This window comes from Amblyomma mixtum, chromosome 5 (genome assembly GCF_055824585.1).
Source record: "Amblyomma mixtum isolate Tamu chromosome 5, ASM5582458v1, whole genome shotgun sequence".
Taxonomy (NCBI): Eukaryota; Metazoa; Arthropoda; class Arachnida; order Ixodida; family Ixodidae; genus Amblyomma; species Amblyomma mixtum.
This window is the reverse complement of record NC_143016.1, coordinates 135,354,921-135,373,095: the sequence shown is the minus strand read 5'-3', so window position 1 is coordinate 135,373,095 and position 18,175 is coordinate 135,354,921. Positions and strand designations below refer to the sequence as shown.

At 43.5% G+C, this 18,175-nt stretch overlaps 1 long non-coding RNA gene across 2 annotated transcripts; it reads left to right on the top strand.

The window, feature by feature from the left end:
• The first annotated feature begins 1,426 nt into the window (after positions 1–1,426).
• Positions 1,427–17,962, top strand: LOC149343847 (uncharacterized). 2 transcript variants are annotated; one of them, XR_016283146.1, is made up of 3 exons: positions 1,427–1,763; positions 13,587–13,829; positions 17,760–17,962. It is a non-coding gene; the product is annotated as an uncharacterized LOC149343847 (long non-coding RNA). The 2 variants fall into 2 exon arrangements; XR_016283147.1 differs by lacking the exon at positions 1,427–1,763 and adding an exon at positions 11,205–11,467.
• Positions 17,963–18,175: the final 213 nt, after the last annotated feature.

The window sequence follows — 18,175 nt, the reverse complement described above, 5'->3', positions numbered from 1 at the left end:
TTCACTAAAATTGTCATCCCACTGCTTGTTAGGCAGCTTTAATGTTTATACTTCCGGGCGGCAAAATATAACTGATTAAAATCACGGGGGAATGCAAAGTAGTCTGTTACGCGCGTATGCAGCCCTTTTTATTTGGCTCTCGGAACTTCCTAGTTTATCTTTGCGCACCAACACGAGATCACTGTCCAAAAGACGGGCATGGCGAGCTCTGCTCTTAATGACTTCCTTCTGGGTTAAAAAGAACCAACTTTCTGCAAGCCAGACTGTGGTCTCAGAACCTTTGTCGGCCAATTTATTATCGGTCTAGTAGCAGTCTACTTGCTCAAAGTGAGCAGTATATCTCAAGCGTAACTGTGAAACGGGCCGGGGCGGGCCCGGGCTGGCCTTCACTCGAGGATTCACGGGCCGGGCCGGGCTCGCTAGAGCGATAATTTAGCGGGCCTGGGCCGGGCCCGGGCTTGAAGCCGCGGGCCTGGGCCGGGCTCGGGCCTCAGATTGAGGCCCGTGCAGTGCTCTAGTATGCACACGTGGCCTCAATCCTTAGATTGCACGTTGGTTGTGCAGAGTTTATCTCCTGCCATTACGTTTCGCTATTCGTTACTGTATGAGAATGCGCAGCCAGTCTGGTCACCGGAGAAAAGTTCAGAATAAACACAGCTGCGAGAAGCGATTGTCCCGTCCACTTTTCCTGTCCTTGTGTTTATGAGCGCTTTAAAATCTAGCATAGTGATGAAGTATGCGCTTAGAATTTGGCATTCTTTGCGCCTACCTCTGCCAACGATGGTAAAATTACCGAACAGAGGGCTGCAGCCACACTGCCTGCAATGTCGAGGCAAATTGGCTGAGTCATCGACAGAACCCAAGAACTCGTGGTGCCCATGCGGCCGATCACTGATACATCGATGTAAACTTTTTCTCAGGCAAGCGGGAACATGTAGACCACGCGCGTGGCACATGGCGTGAACAGGTTCTCATGCTGCGTATACGGTTTCTTGACTTGCCTTTTTAGATGCACGAGCGTAAGCCAGAAAAAGCTTTCAGGGGGCAGAAATCGCAACGTCAGTGCCCTGCTTTACAGCTACCTTCTTAATGTTGTGGGCCACCTCCAGGTGTGTAAACTACACCGCGACACGAAAGTATTCGTTCTTCCGCATACAAAAGAGCCTTTCTGGGGACCGAAGCACAAAAATGTTAACCCCTCTCAAGCCATTGAGCAAAGAAGGATGTGGGGGTCAGACAGTGGACCATTTCCCAGTAACCCACCAATTTAGCGTTTCCGGTTTGGGTTGCCTAAGCTTCCTTCTGGCTTTTCTGCGAAAATTATTTTACAATGGTAGGGTGGAGTTACTGGTTTCGCCTGAGCAGACAGGTGTGGTCGGTTAAAATGGTGGGAGAGGCTTGGTGCATCCCCAGGACATTACCCGGAAGCGTGTTTCCGTTTGCTAGCCGCTACAGACAAGCCCAATGTTGGCCACGCCCGTTCCCGACAAGTGCAATGTTGCCAAAACAGACGCTGCAGCCAAGTTCAGTGTTGCTCACGCCCGTTCCCGACAAAATCAATGTTGCCAAGGTGTTGTCTGCTGTTGCCATGACGCCCAAACAGACGCCCCGCTGGGTGAATGCTAGGGAGCCTACATGTTGCGCGCCACCGTCTTTTTACATGTAGGCTCTCTAGTGAATGCAGAAATGCAGCGCCGCGTCTTTCCTGGCCCAAGTGTATTGTAGCAACGTTTGCCTGGCCTGCATATGTGCGAAAATTATCGGTGAGTGGTTCAGCGGTAGAGTGAGATTCCTGGCCTTTCAAGCCAGCATTGGTGGCACTTGTTTTGATTGTCGGTGATTTGACTGTGTAACTGTCGCTTTTTTGAGTCTTTTCTCTTAGCGGGTTTCGTGTAAAGTCCACGGCGGAGTGGTGTTTGTATGATCTAGGTTTTGAGCGTATATTTTCGTGGTTTACTGCAAAAATTGTCGTGACAGCCCGTACTCATTGTGCCCATTCTTCGTCTTAGGTTGTGGCACAATTTTTTCAAATTGCTGAATCGTCAAACTCATATCTATCTCACACCTCTCATGAAAGCTGCAGTTATGGATGACGTTGTCGCAAAACTGAAATAAGGGAGCTGGAGTCAGGTAACCTAGAACAGTGCATTGGGCTGTAAGATCATTTCCTTTAGACATTGTTGCAAACAGTTTCATGATGGCATATACCTGTTGTCTTATCTTATATTGGACACAGGAATGATGATACGTCCACACAAAGTACTAGTGTTAAACGGTTCCGAGTGCAAACAGTAGGCGTTAGTAATATTGCACCCACTGCTCTGTGTGTAATCTGAGATGGATGTGGCAGCCACATATTTTCTGCAGTCTGTGATTTTGTTGGTAGTTCCTAAGCATAGATGATCTGAAAGTGCAAGCTTCTCTCATCTAGAGACCAGCTTTCCATGCTTGGCATATGTGCTTGCTCCTTTTCTCCAATGCATAATGACTCTTTTGGTGTAAATCGTGCCTTGATGGAAACAGCGCTGCTAGCGATTTTTTTAGACAATTTACAACTTCTACATTGACACTTTGTTCCTCAATTCAGTAATGAAAAAGTTAGCTAATTATGCTGAACTAATTAATTAACTTTGAAGCACGAAAAAAAAACTGCAGACTAGGTCCATAGGTCGGCACACTCACTCTTGAGTGCACTCATATCAGCTCACATGTGAGTGAGTGGTCGTGCGTGTGAGTGGACGCGAGTGCGAGTGAGTGTGGGTGGTGATGGGTGTGAGTGCGAATGAGTGGACGTGAGTGTGAGTGAGAAGTTGTGATTGCTAGTGAGTGATCGTTGTGAATGCAAGTGGTCATGAGTGTGAGAGTAAGTCGTGAGTGCGAGTGGTTAAGAGCGTGAGTAGACATGAGTACGAGTGTGAGTGAGTGGTTGAGAATGCGAGTGGTTACGAGTGTGAGTTGACATGAGTGTGAATGCGAGTGATTGGTTACGAGTGTGAGTGCACATGAGTGTGAGTACGAGTGAGTGGATGTGAGGGTGAGTGGCTGTGAGTGCGAATGTTATTGAGACACCCCCCATGGTGCCGAGGTATGACTAGGTCACATGACTCTGAACTACCCTCAGTTGGTCTCACGCAGCTAGGACATTCTGTGTTTCTTAAAAGCTTGGATACTTTTAGCTGGGGCACCTCGTATATGACGCATGATAAAATATGGTAGATAGCAACTGCATACCGGAAAAAGGTGCAGTGGGAATAAACAATCATAACAAAACATTTTATTAAGCATGCTCAATTTTACAAACATATTAAGGAGCACCGCAAAAAGAGAACACAATACGATATAAAAGCACTCAAGCAATAAAAGCCGTACACAATAAACACAGGGTTCATTGGCATGGCAAATGAAGGTATTTAAAAAGGACACACTTTTTCAAGTTTTTATGGAATGATGCTTCTGTACTCGATGATTTGATGATTGTTAGTAGTGAGTTCCAGACACAAATTAATAAAACATAAATGAACAAAATGAATAATGAATAAAAACGAAATATCATCATTTTTCAAGCCAGGTATAGGGCTGTTGTCCTCACCAATATCTCTCACGTATTCCAATTACTCCGGGGAATTAAATGCCTTGTACTTTTGGTACACTTTAAGGGTTCCTAAGTCAGCACTGAACCGTAGTTTATCTCAAGCTTGCCTAGAGAATAAACTCTTGCCAGGACAGAAGCATTGCATATTTGAAACACTTTCTCTGCAATTTATTTATTTATTTATTTAGAGCATACTGCAGTTCCAGTGAAGGGCCCTGGCAGGAGGGGCACAATAAGCACAAAACAAATTTGTACAAGGCAAGTCATGAAACAAAAGCAATTCAATGAACGGCCTGTTCTAAAGCATCAGTGTCAACTGCTGATGATGGTGGTAGCTGATTCCGCTCGGTAATGGTGCGGGGAAAAAAAAGAAAATTTGGATATGTTAGTTGTAGCAGCTCTGCATGCAGCACACTTGTCCGTTTTCGTTCGATGTTATATGAAACTAGTTGGGACGATGTGCTGTCTTTAAAAGACGTGAATGACGCATATAATGCTTTTTTGTTCAAAGTTAAAACTGTCTATGATAAATGTTTTCCACTAGTCCGTCCGTGCAAACGCAATCCAAAGAAACCGTGGGTTACGCAAGAACTGCTGCGCAAAATAAGGACCAAAGAGAAAATGTTTGCGCAATTCATGAAATCACGGGAGCCTTGCAAGCTTGAGAAATATAAGAAATACCGAAACCAGCTGAATAGAGAATTGCGAACTGCTAAGCTAAGCTATTTTAGTAATGCATTTTCAGTGGGGTCCAATAGAAGTGTTCACAACCATTGTGACCAACTGAACAAATTACGAAATCGCACCTCAAAAACAACTATTACGACAATAATGAAGGATGGTACACCAAGAGGTGGGGAGGAACTGTGTAATGAATGTAATAATTACTTTGTTAACATTACCAAAGCATTATGCTGTCCCTCTGACACACCTGTGGGTTACGCGTATAATACACCATGCATTCCTGAATCCCTGTTCATGTATCCCACTGATGAAGGTGAAACAGTGACAGTGTTTAGAAATCTAAGAAATAGCAGAGCTGAAGATAAAGATGGCTTTCAGATCAAACCCTTCAAATTTGTAGTTGACATACTAGCTCCAATACTAATGCATATCTATAATCTAGCTATAGAATCTGGCGTGTTTCCAAAAGAAATGCAGGTAGCAAAAGTGGCTGTCATTCACAAAGGTGGTGCTACCTCAGATATGGCTAACTACAGGCCTATTTCCATTCTTCCGATATTATCCAAAGATCTGGAAAAGATTATTTATGTGAGAATCAATACTTTTCTAGCCAAACATTCAGTTCTATCAGACAGTCAGTTTGATTTCAGAAAACAAAGGTCCACGGAAACGGCACTAATTAAGCAAAAAGAAATAATAATAAATGCGTTTGAGGAAAAGCTCCTTGTACTAGGAATATTTGTTGATTTTTCCAAAGCATTTGACCTGCTTAATCATGCTTTACTGGTACATAAACTCAATAACTATGGAATTAGAGGTAACAGCTTATCTTTAATTGAATCATATCTGAAATATCGTAAACAAATCAACCTTGCAAGCTATCCTCTCTGGTGTACCACAAGGCAGCATTCTGGGCCCCCTATTATTTAATATTTACATTAATGATATATTTTCTGCTCCCCTTCCTCTCAACATAATAGCGTATGCAGACGACCTCAAAATGCTTTCCTCAGGTAACACAGAAACAGACCTGCTAGAACACGTCAATAAGTTCTTAGAATTCCTGCGTCAATGGTCCTTTAAGAACTACCTAAGGGTAAACATCACGAAGACCAATGCAATAACATTCTGAGCTAAAAACAGAATGGTGCGTGCAAATTTTGACCTTTGGTTAGCAAACAAAAAAATTGATGTCGTGCCAGCTGTGAAATGTCTTGGTGTTGTTTGGACTGAATCACTTAATTGGGATAAACATACTGAGAATATCTGCGCTAAAATAAACAAGATTAATGGCATCCTATGCCGCCAGAGGCATACACTTCCGCCTAGAGTTAAAGTATTAATTTACAATGCATTAATATTGCCACATATAACTTATTGTCTCATGGTCTGGGGGACAACAACCAAGCAAAAGCAAATGAAAATTCTAATGGCGCAAAAACGAGCAATTAGATTAATAGCTAATGTGCTGTGGTGTACTCATACGGGTTCTTACTTTGTAAGGTTCAGTATAATGAAAATCTCTGAGTTATTCCCATTCAAGTTAATCTCTATGTATAAAAATGCTGTTTCAACTAAGAATGATTTCCTCTTATCAAGTTTCAACCTCATTCGTTCGATTCCATCTTATAACACACGGAACAAAATGTTATGGTCCGTACCTTTCTGCCGCACTACATACGGTAAGCAGTCACCGACATACAGTCTACCACATTACCTCAATATTGTGCACAAGAACAACATCATACTTGAAAAGACTTCACGGCATAAATTAATAACACTTATTCCTTTGTTTCAATGTGCATAATTTTTGACGTCATGATTAGAACATATACATATAGCTTTGTGTATCTTCTTTCTACTTGATTTGTATCTCGGTTGATTATAAATGCGTTTCCTGTACATAAATATTTTGAGCATCTTTTGTCAAATAATGTCGAGTGATAATAGAGGCATAACATCATGCAAATGTTAATGTATATATTTTGTGGCTGTATTTTCTTTTGTGCTTGCGAGTGCGCTCTTCCACTGCTGTTGTGATTAGCTGCCAGGCGATACCGCCGGCAGAGGGCGCAGGGTGGCCCTCAAGCTGCACCAACGCAGCTTTTTGCCTTGCGTCTTCTCTCCTCTGTTGCTAATGTAACCTTGTGAGAGTTAATAAAGATGTATGTATGTATGTATATGTATGTTTTAGGTAAAAATGCAGAATCAAGCCTGGCTTTCACAAATGCACAGAACTGTCTCAAAGAGGAAACTTACTGAAGCGTTTTAACACACAAGGGACAAAAACACTGACTGGGCTGCTTTACCAATGGCTGTTCTGACAGAGTTGCTCGATGGGAATGCTTACAAGGTGATCTTGAGGCCCAAGATCAGATTATGTTTGATTGGTGCAGCAAGCATATACTTTCTAGAAAGCCCAAGAGGGAACCTGAACTCAAATGTCAGCATGTGTTAGTTAATCCTCTAGGTCATCCTGCTAGGATTGCAGCCACAGCAAAAAAATGTGAAGTTGCTTCCATGCATGTTGCACAAAGCATTATCTAACATTATCTCTAATCCTAAGTGTCAATGTACTCCATAAATGCAGAAAGATGACCCCGAGAAACTGCTAGAAGGCACATGTTAGGTCCAACAGGTTTGCAGCATAAGAATCCAGGTATCTTAAAGCTCTGCTACATTTTATTCCATTGCAATGACAGTAACTTCGAACACTCTGTGGACTGCAGCTACTAGCCTGCTAAATGTACCTATTAATTGAAACAGGTGCAGTCAGACTCCACAGCCTTGGCAAAAGAAAAATAGGAAATTGGAAAGGGGTAGGTAATGCAGCCAGCACTACAGCAGAAACCCTCCCATAACCAAACAGTAAACATGAACATTCATCGTGAGAGTCACTGAATGGAAGAACTGTAAAGTGAGAGTGTGATTGATTTGTGTCCTAAGTCTGTGTACACAATGCTGTATCAAAAGTATCGTTACAACAGGATGCATATATTCTCAAAGACTGAATAGAAAATTCCTGTTGACAGTGTCAGCATGGAGCCTCTTGTTTTGTTTTGAGTTTCAGATCGCTATCTGTTTTGGGGCAAGGAGAATGTTGGGGAATGGAAGATGCCCTTGGAGTGCACATTCAAAATGTAGTCCATTAAGGGAAACACCCTAGGTGAAGTACATTTCAATTAGGCAGTAATTACTCATGAGTTTGTACTTGATCGCAATTATACGGTTGTAGAGCAAAGCTAAACAGCTTTCTCAGAACCTTTGCAGCTGAAGGGAAATCCGTCTTAGTCTGGCGATAGAGCCAGGGACCACTGCCTGCCTGGGCAGTCACTCTACATTTAAGCTAACCAGGGTGCCTAGCAGATGCCATGGTGAGGCCGAATTGATCAGCAACCCGAAGCAAGAACGGTGTTAGTCTCGCTCTGAGTTGTTGATCAATTAGCTCTCTTTATCTAAATGGTGTGAAGCTTCTGACACCATGAGACACTGTGCAGGAAATAGTTGGGGATAGCCCTTGGCCTTTTGCTTCTGACAGCCTATGCAAAAGTTCTCGAGGCAGCATGGTCACATTGCATCAAGTGTATGTCTCTTCAGTCTTCTTTAGATGCTTTAAATTAATCCGGAGCCCTCCACTAAGATGACCCTTGTAGCCAGCGGGTTCTTTTGGGATGTTAAACCGTACAATTTACAATTTTTTTCACGCGCGGGATGCTGGAGCTATAGATGGGGCCGAGAGAAAGTCAAGAAGAGAGGCAATCCATTGATCTTTACGCTGCTCACGAGGCATGACGCAGGTGGTGAGTGAAGGCACAGCGGAGTGGAGGGCGGAGAGGCTGGCAAGCTCGGCCGGGAGCGGGACAGGGCATCAGTGTCCTGGTGCTTGCGGCCCGACCAATAAACGACACGTATGTTTTATTCTTGTAGACGGAAAGCCCATCGAGCAAGGCCACCGGAGCGAAGAAAGCCAACATAGGGCATGGTGGTTGGTGATCACGTGAAAATGACGCCCATAGAGATAAAGTCTAAACTTGCCAAGGGCCCAGGCAATGGCCAAGCACTCTTTTTCTGTCACGGAGTAGCTGGATCCGGCTTTCATGATGGTGCGACTGGCGTAAGCAATGACACATTGTTCGAAGCCAGACTTGCGTTGGGTGAGCACAGCCCTGAGGCCAATGCCACTGGCGTCCGTGTGTGGTTGGAGCTTTGCGGGTCGAAGTGATGCAAGATGGGTGGTGCCATGAGGAGACTTCGCAAGGTGTTGTAGGCGTTGTCACAGGAAGGCGACCAACTCGAAAAAATCCACGTTGCTGCCGAGAAGCTGAGTTAAAGGGGCAACAATGGCCACAAAGTTGCGACTAAAATAGGAACAGAGGCCTAGGAAGCTGCGCAGTTCCTTAATGCAAGTAGGTTTTGGAAATGCAGTCACAGCATGAAGTTTGGCGGGGTCGGGGCAGACGCCCCCTTTTGACACACAGCGTGGCCTAAAATTTTCAGTTCACGAGCAGCAAATCGACACTTCTTTAAGTTCAGCTGAAGGCCAGCATCCGTAAGGCAGGTTAAGATGTGCTTCAGCCAGGACTGATGAGTCGCAAAGTCGGGCGAAAAGATCACGATGTCGTCGAGATAACGGAGGCACAACTTCCACTTCAGGCCGCACAGAATGGTGTCCATCATGCGCTCAAAAATAGCTGGAGCATTACAGAGGCCAAAAGGCATGACATTAAATTCATACAGGCCATCAGGGGTCACAAATGCGGTTTTAGGGCGATCGTTGGCTGCCATGGTGACCTGCCAGTAGCCAGAGCATATATCGAGAGAAGAGAAAAGTTCCGCTCCTTGAAAGCAGTCCAGAGCATCATCAATGCGGGGAAGAGGGTAAACATCCTTTTGCGTGATTCAGGTGGCAGTAATCAATGCAGAAGCGAATAGAGCCATCTTTCTTCTTCTCGAGTACCACGGGTGAGGCCCAGGGACTGTGTGAGGCCTGAATCACGCCGCTCTGAAACATGGTGTCAACTTGTTGTTGAATAACTTAGCGCTCACTGGCGGAGACACAATATGGGTGCTGACGCAGAGGGGCATGGTCACTGGTGTCGATGTGGTGGGCGACAGTCAACGTGCAGGTCAAAGTAGGTTGGTGTAAATTGAAGGAGGAACGAAAGTGATGAAGCAGTGCGAGAAGTTGAGTGCGTTGAGGTGCAGAGAGAGAGGCGTTGATGGAGGGAAGGAAAACGTCTGGAGGTGAAGTGTCGAGCGAAGTGTGGAGGGCATCTACGTCGAGGGACAGCGAAGCGTCAGTCTCATCGCAATAGAGAATGAAATCAATGATCTGGACGGTACCAAGGCACTCACCGCGACACACAACGGAAGCATATGTAAACAGACTGGTCATGAACAATGCGCTAAGGCCAGCTGACAGGGTGAGGACGGCGTAAGGTATGGGCATGTACTTGTGGCACAGAAAGAGGCGATGGTGTAAAAAGTATGTTGCCGTCGCGAACAAAGTCAGAAGCGATGGGCACAAGAACAGAAGAACAGGGAGGCAGTTGAGTGTCTTCAGCAGTGACGGCTTTATCAGGAGCAGCAGAAGGGGCATCGGGCAACGAAGAACCGCTGATAGCAAAAAGAACTCGAGTTCAGCCCGAGCACCATCGATGACTGCGTTTTGGCGCGATAGGAAGTCCAAACCCAAGATGATTTCATGAGAACAGTTTGGCAGAATGATGAATTCAATCATGTAGAGGAACTCCTGAATAACGACGCGAGCTGTGCACGTCGCTAATGGCGCAGTAGCCTGCGCGCTTGCGGTGCACAGCGAGAATCCAGAAAGTGGGGGCGTCACTTTTCGCAAGGAGCGGCAAAAGGTGACTGACTAGCGAGGTGGAGCTACAATGGACGTTTTTCCAAGAACTCTCGTCCAGCAAACTTTTGTCCCCGATAGTACATATGTGAACAGCGGCGCGTCGCGTCCGCAAAATATACGGTGCGGCACTGCTGCATTCTTGTACACGCGGCTTATCTTGGCCTGCATTCTTTACCCGTCCTTGTGAATCGCAATACGACGCCTTGAGAAAAGGGATTGAGACTGCAAAATTAATAGCTTCGCCACATATTCCGTGAACCTCCATGAATGCTAGCACCTCCGTTCAGCCGCTGCTGTGGTTATTGTGTTCGGCTTCTGACCCAAAAGACGCGGGTTCGACCCCGGCAGCTGTCGTATTTCGATGGAGGCGTTAATGCTAGAGGCCCGTGTACTGTCCAATGCAGTGCACGCTGAGGAACCGAAATCAATCCTGTTTATTTATTTATTTATTTATTCAAAATACCTTACAGGGCCCAGAAGGGCATTGAGTAAGGGGGGCAAAAACAATAGATTAAGCAAATAGGAACAATGAGTTAAAAACAACGCGCGATACAAGGCAAAAAGTAAACACAATTATAAATATACAGGGCAAAACGTAACTACAAGACATACATCACCGCATCGAAAGAAAAAGCAGTAGCCATAAAAAATATACTAATGGTTGAAATTGCACAAGAAACCAAAACTTAATACTATACCAACGAGAAGAAAAGGGAACCAAGGACACAGAACAACCTGAAACAAGACACAATGTCGTTAAAGAAAATGTTTGTGCAGCTGGTCTTGAAATGATTGGTGGTTGCCGATAGATGCGATACAGTTGGGAAGATCATTCCAAAGAATAATGGCACGTGGAAGTGCAGATGAATTGAAGGCTAGGGTTCTTCCGTAAATGCATTTAATGCTGTACTGATTATGTAGGCGGTGTGAAATGCGTGAAGGCTCTTCGAGGGGCAAGGGAGATGGCCTGGTGCTGTGACGATATTTATGAAGTAAGCATAAAAGAGCGATGGAAAGGCAAATATGTAATGGTTCGAGGGAGATATCAAGTTAGATCTTAGTGATGCTGGACGGGGGTGGTACTTTTGTGTGATGAAACGAGTGGCTCTATTTTGTACGGGTTCAAGCATGTTGATTAGGTAATTTTGATAAGGAGACCACGTAGGTGAAAAAAATTCTAGTTGAGGACGCACGATTGTTAAGTAAGCGACTTTTCTCACGTTATTAGGGGTGTTTCGCAAGTTCCGCCGCCGGTACCCAAGTGATCTTGAAGCTTTGGCACAGATGGATTGAATGTGCGTGGCCCATGAAAGATTATCCGTGAGGTGAATACCTAAATACTTATAAGATGATGCCCGAGACACTACAGTACCTTCAATGGAGTACGAGAAATTAGAATTAGTATGCTTGCGGGTGAAAGAGATAACCTTGCATTTAGATGAGTTGAGCATAATTTGCCATTTACTACACCAATTTGAAATTAAGTTCAGGTCAGTTTGGAGAGCAAGGTGATCATCCATAGAATTAATGGGCCGATAAATGATGCAGTCGTCAGCAAAGAGTCGTATAGAAGAAGATATGTCTGTGGCCAAGTCGTTAATGTATATTAGAAACAATAAGGGGCCAAGAACACTGCCTTGGGGTACGCCAGACTCTACATCACTTAGTGGGGAGGTGAAATTGTTTACTGTAGTGAACTGCTGGCGAAATGAAAGAAAGTTACGTAGCCATGACAGGGTTAAAGAATCTAGGCACAGAGCAGACAATTTTGAGAACAAGCGGGAATGTGCAATACGGTCGAAGGCTTTAGCAAAATCTAAAAAGATAGTCACTTTGAAGGTTAGCATCCATGTTGAAATCCAAGTCAGTTGTAAATTCTAGCAGTTGGGTGTCACAAGAAAAACCTTTCCGGAAGCCGTGCTGATTAGGAAAAAAGAAAGAATTAAGTTCCAGATGGCAGTAAATGTGGGAAGCGACAACATGCTTGAGTAATTCACAGCAAATGCAGGTTAGCGAAATGGGGTGGTAGTTTTCTGGTGAATTTCTGTTTCCACTTTTGAACACTGGAATGATCTTAGCAATTTTCCAGTCTGTAGGAAGTAAACCAGATGATAATGATTGCTGATAGATGAGGCATAGAATTTCACTGGAGATTGATACAGTGTTTTTCAATATTTTAGAATTTATGTTGTCAACACCAGCTGATGAGGAAACCTTAAGATTTGCAATGAGACGAGCGATACCTTCAGCGGTAATGGTAATAGGGGCCATATATTGGTAATCACGATCAGGAACAATGGGTATGTTGGAATGATCTTCCCGAGTGAACACTGACGCAAAATATCTGTTAAATGCTTGGGGACATTCACTCTCCGAAAGCTGCACGTGATCGTCGCTGTACAATGAAAATTGGTTGCTAGTACTGTCGGGAGATATCACACGCCAGAGCTTTTTGGGATTAGATTTTAGGAGGGCGGGTAGGTCATGAGAAAAATATTTTTTCTTTGATGCCCGGAGGGCCGAACAGTGAGATTTCAGACAATCGTATTTTTTCCAAGCATCCGATGTAGATATACCAACCGAGCTTTTCTGTACAAACGCTTTTTTTTGTTTCGATGACGGCGGAGAGATCTATTGAACCATGGATTAGATTTGTTGTTTGAAATTGAAACCAAGGGAACATATTTGTAAACTAGATTGGACATCATGATCTTATAAAGTACCCAGTTCTGATCGACGGACCTGTCTGCAAATGAGGGCAAGAACGTTTGAATAAAAAAATCATTAAGTGCAATATTCATATCTCTATAATTAGCTCTACTGTAATCGCGAATTTTCCTGGATGTAAGACCTTGAAACGCTAATGGGACATTAAGTCGTAGATGAATGAGCTTATGGTCACTAAAACCGTCAAGGAGTAACACTTCGTTAATCGTTTCGGGCGCATTGCAGAAAGCTAAATCTAAAATGTTTGAACCGCGAGTGGGTTGGTTAATCACCTGAAAGAAATTAAAATCTAACATAATGTTGATAAGCTCTGTTGAGGCGCGGCAAGATGACAAATGTCACCAACCAGTAAGAGACAGCATTTCTAGACCTCCGATATACATATACAGCTTCTAAAGTTCTGCTTGAAATATTACTCGCGCCTGGCAGAATTGCCGCTGCCGTGACGCAGACGCGACTCATACAGAAAAAATAATTGTGCCGCTTTCAGGAATAACAGCGTTTCAATGGCAAAAAAAAAAAAAAAAACCAAAGTCGCTTGCCGAGTTTCAGTTTTGATTTCATGGTTGGCAGTTTTGTGTAAAATCTATTCTTTCGTTATTTTTGCTGTCAGCTCTCATTATTTTTATAGTGCTATTGTGGTGTCGTTTCTTACGAATTTTGAGCCATGCTTCCAGCGCATTTCGCATCAGTTGCAAAAAAAATTGCATTTCGTAGGTGGCGCAGCAGCGCCATCTGCCTGGGACGGCCTGCCTATCGACATCAGCATCATTCTCTGCGTGCCGCGGGTTGTTTATATCTGTGGCTGGATTGGTGCTGTTCGTGCTGTTCGTGTTTTTGTTGCGGTCGTGTACGTTCCAGCTTCAGTTTATTGTGCAGTTGTAACACTAAATGCATTTTTAAGCGTAAACAAAAAGTCATGCTGCAGTGTTCAAGTATGACACGTTGGAACCAGTTCAGGTGAGCTCTCCGTGCTGCGCAGCTGCCTACACGGCCTTCTTTGGTACTGTACTAATTTATGAGAAAACAGCGGTTGAGGTACCTTATGGTCACTTTTTTTATCATTTACTTTTATTTTATCATCCAGAAATCTTGAGTCACAGTCATGACCTTGTGCTGCACTGCTATCTTCTGTTTTGTCAGCCTCAAAAGTTTGCGGAATGTGGCTGTATAGGAAAAACTTCATTGCTGTGCCTTGTGTACCAGTTTCCTGGCATTACGCCAGTGAATGGAGCGTGCATGTTCTCTCATGATTGCCTTGCAAATGTTGCTATGGGTTATGGCGCATGTATATGGGTTTTTCTGCGCACCCAAATTTCGTTGGGTTTTGTCAAGATCATACATGTCAGAAGGGCTGGTGGTTATTACATCAGAGCAGTGTGAATGTGAAAAATTTACTGCAGTGGGTAAATGAAAACTAAAAAGCATGGTACAAGGCAAAGCTGCCGAAACCGCTCACCAGTTCTTGAAACAAAGTGAACATAGCAGCACTAATTCTGTTTGGGCGAGTAGGTAATGATCCATTTTCTTCAGCAGTTGTGTTGCTTGTCTTCCTTTCATGTGTCTTCTCTTTCCGCACTGTTTAACAATGATATCACTACTATGCCTCACCATTTTTTACCTAATGTGTTTCTCTTGGGTGGCTTGCAAAAATGGCTCACGCTGGCATATCATGGTCCACTGAATGTTAAATTATGGAATAACTTGGATGGTTCTCTGTGTGCATTGCCGAATAATCAGTTTCAAAGAGAACTGCCATACCATTTCTTTGACATTGCTGTAATCAAATGCTGTGTAACCCATCCCTGTTATGCCTCTAACAGAAGAGACAGCAGTATGTGTAAGTAAATAAAAAATACTTGAATGCTTCCTTCTCAAAATTGACGCCATGCAATGACACCATTTTAGTGAGCAAATTAGTCATGAACTGATAATTCTTATCACATGCTTTGTAGCGTTTCAATGCCTGTTTTTGTCAGCCTGTCTGTAAAGGCTTTCTTTGTTTTTGTTTAGGCAAATTAGGTGCCGATTAAACCAAGGCGCAGTGTTAGTGCATGAATCTGTCAATAAGAGCAGCATGTTTATTACTGAACAGGTTCCAGTTGACCTCCACTGAACGTGTTCAAAAATTGAGAAGAAAGTGCTCAGAAAAAACTGTCAACTCAGCATTTATTTTGGCGAAGTTTGCTCGGTTGTAGCACTTGATTTGTTTTTTGCGAGTTGCTTTTTTGTGGGGCTCGAAATTGAGATTTCCCGTGATTATGGAACAATTAGTAAGGCCTTCTAAAAGCGTAATATTGGAACAAAGGTTTACTGGTTAGGATAAGATCAAGAACTGTGGTAGAATAACGCGTGGGTTCAGAAATATGTTGTTGCAATAAAAAAACAAGGCAAGACTGGAGGAAAGTCTGAGCTTCAGGATCATTAGCTGGAGCTGTTAGTGAGGACCAACTAATTGCTGGAAAGTTAAAATCACCTATCAATAGTAAGCCTGAATTAGGAAATTGAACAGTAACTTTCCTTAACATTTTACAGAATTCACATAAGATTAAATGTTCATGTCAGAAGGGTAGTAAACACCAATAATGACATCCGTAGAGTCACATTTCACACGAACCCACACTGGCTCGAGGCATGACATGACCTCAATAAGCACAGCAGTGACTTCTTTTTGTAATGGCAAGAAGTACACCCCTACGGCTTACGCGGTCACAATGAAGTATGTTAAATTCGGAGTCGCAGAGGAAAATGCAATTGTCAGGAACCATGTCATTTAACCAGGTCTCGGTAAGTGCGATGATAGACAAACTGCATGAATCAATTAGTGAAGAAAGAGCCTTATTTTCAGATGGAACGCTTCTTATGTTAGTGTACAGGAAACTAACATGCGTCTCGTCTCCCCTTTCTGCGTCCTTCGTGAAGTTCGTGCTGTTTTCGTGTGTGTGCTAACATCTAAATCAATGTGGCGCTGCATGTGACTGAGAGTGTGGTTTGACTGCCAGTTTATGAGGACTGGAAGGAATACATCACTCTTTTAACATCCGCACTGTGCAGAAGAGTTGTCCAGTTCCTTAACTTATGTTTCGAACAGAGAACTCGCAGTGCCTTGGTGCGAAGTACATTGTAGGAAATGTCTTGTTCGTTGAGAAGGGGTCTGGTCTCGCAGCATCAGTACTAGTAATTTTTATTTTTGGTTAAGTACACAGACAATGAAGACAGAGGAAAGGATGACACACTGCTGCTGCTGCTTGCCATTTACTAATCGCACTCTTGCACAGACTTGTGCAGTAAAGAGTGCTGGCACTGTGAATGCATAAGCATCATCATGACTGCAGGTTTTTGCAGTAAAATGTCGGATGGAGTAGACGTGCATTTTTTTCTTTTCAGACTAGGGATTATTTCTGCTCATACAATTTCTCGGTTTATCAGAAATGCTTCTTCCCATGACAATATGTCAAAGGTATGTTGGCATCTGCATACTCTGCAACGAAAGTTGAGGAAACCACCATTCTGTGACTTTGATATTTTTGCAATGCTCATGAAAACAGTCATTTTAATGTACCCCAGTCTGCCGTTGAAGAAACCGTACCTAAGACAGCGGGATCCAATGTACAGTGAATCCTGCGCACTGAACAAATCTGATATTATGTTTGTTTGTTTTTTCACATTCTTTTCATGCATGAAATGGCTGGCCTAGTCATCTGGCATAACGATTGCAGCTCGTCTGGCACAGAAAACAACCACTTTGACATTGCATCACTGTCCAATTTTCTCTTGGCTATATATATGGCAGTTTGGTTGCTCTGATGAGCAATGAGGAGACAGTGCCTTAATAAAGGACTGCTTCTGTACAATTCATTCCACCGTAAACTTGTCAAGACAGCTATCGTGAAGACAGCTCTTGAATGTCATGTTCACACCATGTTGGCGTCAGGTCCTCAAACAATGCACACTTAGCAGAAGCACAGTACCTTAACTACATTTTGGCCAATGTTGCTGAAGGCTTCACTGATATAGTCTCCAGGGCACCTTAGCTGTCGCATAGCTTGAAGAAAATCAGACAGCGAAATAATGTCAGTGGTTTTTTCGTGCATAGCACAAGCTGCAGTACTTTGTTGGATGACGGGGGCAACCACTTCTGGAAAAAAAAATGTTCAAAGATACATGGAAGGGAAAAAATCTTCACTGCACAATATTCATTGTATATTAGATTCTGCTGTCATTGGGCAGGTGTTTAGAAGGGCACACTGGGGTATATTTTTTCTTTCATCTCCTCATGCCACAGTTTCACCTGAGGCTGCAAGATGTGAAGATAAATGTTCAAATGGCCATCTCCATAAACGTTTAAACATTGTAAGAAAAGAATGGAAGCTTCCTCAACCTTTGTTGCGCCAACCTGCATTGCAAATTAAGCAATGTTTGGTATTGAGATATGACTGCGGTTAAGCGCAGAAGAACTCAGCTTAACAGCAGTTCGAAGCTCTAAATTTATAGGTATAAGCAGCAGGAACAATTTTAGTCCAACCAATGAGGGATGAAACTGAAATTAAACTTTGGGAGTTAGACAGGTCCCACGCTTGACCTCAGCTTTGACACACACTCTAGCATCGATACTGCTGGACTGGGGAACGGCTCAACTCAGCAGTGCAGTGTCTGTCATTGTGGAGCAACATCAGAATTGGGATTTGGTCAGGGAACATGCAGATGGTGCTGTCATGAACAGAGAACCATATGCAAACAAATAGATGTACCAGGGAATCTATGACTCCAGTACAAAAGGTGCAAATGCACACACAAACCTAGAAGGATTCCGCAAAGTCAACAAAGCCCACCTATACATTGGCTCACCATCGTTGTCACAGATCAGCCAAGAAATCGCATTCCTCGCAGGAAGGTCACAGGCAAATGAATGTGCGCATCAATGACATCCTCCTTGCAAGTCTTCAGGAATGCCTGCAGCTGATGCAGTAGACCCAGGAAGTGGTGAACAACAAGTCATCTACAGGGCCATTGTGAATACAACAGCAAACGCAGAATCGGACACCCAGTGCTAATCCTGACATGTCTCTCAAGGCCTGGGAGGCATTTTGCACTGCAGTGCAATTTTTGTGACCAGGAAAATGTTCAATTTTCCAAGATTATAATTTGGAATTCACTGCTTGCTGTTATGCAGAAAAGCATACTGTAACCTTAGTGTATATATCTGAATAAATGTGTGTTTGTTTTATTTTTCTTCCCAATTTGTTATGGACAGTTTTGATGGAGGACCAATGTACCATAATTAACGAGGCACGCCTGTATAACCA